Here is a 3,186-nt window from a genome sequence, read left to right on the forward strand (position 1 = left end):
ATATTTTATTATTTTTATTTTATGTGTATGAGTGTATTGCCTGCATATGTGTAAATGCACCCGTGTCATGCAATGCCTGCGGAGATCAGAGGAAGCATCGGATCCCCTGGAACTGGAGTTACGGATGGTTGTTAGCTGCCATGTGGGTGCTGGGAGTCAAATCTGGGTCCTCTGTAAGAGCAACCAGTGCTCTTAACTACAGAGCCATCTCTCCGGCCCTGCTCCTCAGTTTTTTGATCCATATGGTGCTTTATATTCAAGCATTGACTCCAGATAAAAATTGGCTCCATGCCACTGTGACCAGGAGAATGGACTGTGGAAGCAACTGTTCTTTTGCTCCATGGGTCATGCATTTCCTTTAATGACCCTCTTTTGGAGCTGGCCTTAGTGGCAGGAAGGATAAGGGTTGAGGACAATGGGGCCATCGTAGTCCTTGCTTGGAGGGAGTCTCCATTTTCTGGGTCTCCACAATACATGGGCTGGGTGTACTGCCTGAGATCCCTGTTCTTGGCACTCCTTATGTGGCTTCTGTAAGGCTCATTTCATGGACTTCTTCTGGGTCTCATTTTCCAGGCTTCAATTCACATGTCACTTTCTTAGACAGCCCCTCCCCACAACACCCCGCTAAAATGGCTTGTGTCACATCTCCTTGCGTTCGTTTACTGCAGAGCAAGCACCGGTCTCTTAAGTTAGCGGTTTATTTACTTATTTACAAGCTTCTCCTGAGATTTAAGTATTTGTTTGACACTCAGAACACACTCATCTGATGCTTTCTTACTTCAGTATTTTGCTACACTGCACAGCCTTTTCTTCTCTTTTTATAGCATGTCTCTGCTGGGGAGCAGGAAGGTTGAGAGCACAGCAGGTGGAGGTGGCAGTGATGTTCTTTGTTCGGCTCTTAGTCCATCTGGATTTGTGTTTTTTAGAGTACTGGCAATAAAGACTGGCAACTGGAAGCACTTTATAATAAGAAGATAATGCAGGCAAATATTTATCTGAACCAGTTAACTATTAACATTATTTAAAGAAAGGGTTGCTAATTGGCCCTCTGATGTCCACCTCCCCATGAATGCACATGAAGTGCCCCAAAGGAGGTTTAGAAAGTTTTCAAAATCTGACCCAGTTTTCTGTGAGCAGGAGCTGCATTTAGGCAGCAGTGCCCCAAGTAGGTGCCTGTGTGGCTGTAGTGAGGGCTATGAATTGGCACTATTCAATGACGAAATCTCAGGGGAACCCAGAAAGCTCACCATCACATGGCAGGAAAGCCCAGCACGAAAGCCCAGCACATACAGAGGGAAGGAAGCCTCTAGTAAGGGTGCACAGGAAGCTGAGGATTTCCCACCCACCCCCTCTCTTGAATGCTGGCTGAGAAGACAGGCTTTCTACACATAGTGTCTAGCCATCAGTATTCACACACTGAGTTATGTGAAAAAAAGCCCCTGGAAACAGAAAACAATGAAAAGATGTAAAGCACGTGAAGGCATCTCCTTATGATAATGTGGTTTGTTGTGTGAACGGCACAGCAGTTTTTAATCATAGGGCTGATAGTTTCCACAGCACCCCCATGACTCACAAGATAAAGGGCATGATGTCTAGCCAGGCTGATGTGACAAAGAGCAAAAATGATAAATGGAGAGACGGTTCTGCTTCCAGTGCCCAGCAAGCACTAATCCACTGGATCACAACACAGAGAGGGTGTGGGAAACAGGACAATAGAAAATTAATTTAGTGTCTGGGTTTCTCCGGATAATGAGCGGGCAAAAACTTTACATTAACATTCTGAGCATGTTGGTTCCAAGAAAATCAAGAGCACCTAATACTAAGGGTAATTCTGTTAGAAACACATCCTTCCTAGGGGCAGTAAAGCATATTGACTAAATTACCACTGAACAGCAAGAGCTTGAGTGACAGACAACATCTAGCAGTGGAGCTGGCTGGCACTGCCTTAATAAGTGCTAAGAAGAAGACAGAAAGCAGGGGCTACATCTTCCATGGAAAAAGAAAAAGCATTACCATGACTACTAAAAGTAGCCAAACTCATCTTTTAAAAGTATGATAATGGAGCAGCTTGCTACATGTAAGAAGCAACTTCTCAACTATAATACTGTGTCTAGAAACCTGGACTTTAAAATGATTAGAATTAGACTAGAAAAGAGAGAATGGAGCTGGGGATATAGCTCAGTTGGTAAAGTGCTTGTCTTGCAAACATAAGGATATGAGTTTGACCCCAGAACCCATGTAGAAACGATGAGTGTGGTGGCATGCATGTGTAATGTCAGTGCTGGGAAGGTGAAGACGGGAGGACCTCTGGAATCACTGGCCAGCCAGTCTGACCTGTTTGGTGAATTCCAGATGTGAGAAGTTGTCATCTGACAGCCACACACATGTAGACATACTCACAAATATATGTGCATCTACCTGCACACACACACACACACACACACACACACACGAGAAAGTAAAGCTGATTTATTATAATAATTGAGCACACGCATTTTAGGGCTGTTTATTTTAAGAAGAGGACATGAAGCTGGGAACATACTGGAGAGCTTCCGGGGGAGTTGAAGGGAAGCCATCGGGGGACAGTAGGACCTTACTTCATTGTATGTATGTGTGAAATTCTCAAAGAATCAATTTTAAAATTTGGAAGCATAGTCACATTAGGATTAGAGAGGAGAAGATGTGGCTATAAGGAGGTATACAAGATCACAGTGTGCTCTTCTGAGTTGGGAACATCCTAGACTTCATCCTCGTCAAAGGGCATGTCACAGTCACCACTGGCATTCTCCATCAGTCGCACATCCTATCTGGTAACTGTGATCATGAAGAGCGGGGCTATGAGGTCAGGGTCACAAGAGTTCTGGTAACCTGATTGTAGAATTTGGAATCAAATTATTGTGTGACTTTGTTTATATCCGCAGGTCCCTTATTTTTAAAATTACCATTTCTCATAGAGGAATAAATAAATGAATGTTTGAAGAAAACAGTGCAAGGGCTGGGATGTAGCTCAGTAGTAGAGTAGTTTAATATGAGAAAGGTCCTGGATTCTTTCCCCTACACCACCACACACAAAAAAAGGAAAACAAAGAAAGTGAAGGAAGGAAAGCAGGAAGGAAGGAAGGAAGGAAGGAGGAAAGGAGGGAAAGAAGGAAGGAAGGAAGGAAGGAAGGAAGGAAGGAAGGAAGG

The 3,186-nt window shown here is 43.9% G+C and overlaps 1 protein-coding gene across 1 annotated transcript in view; it reads right to left on the reverse strand.

Annotated features, from left to right (window-relative positions):
* The window catches only part of Arfgef3 (ARFGEF family member 3), a 181,657-nt gene that overhangs the window by 109,439 nt on the left and 69,032 nt on the right, over positions 1-3,186 (reverse strand). The gene's annotated exons all lie outside the window — the stretch shown is intronic.

Source organism: Nannospalax galili, unplaced genomic scaffold, assembly GCF_000622305.1.
Source record: "Nannospalax galili isolate Female #2095 unplaced genomic scaffold, S.galili_v1.0 scaffold186, whole genome shotgun sequence".
Taxonomy (NCBI): domain Eukaryota; kingdom Metazoa; phylum Chordata; class Mammalia; order Rodentia; family Spalacidae; genus Nannospalax; species Nannospalax galili.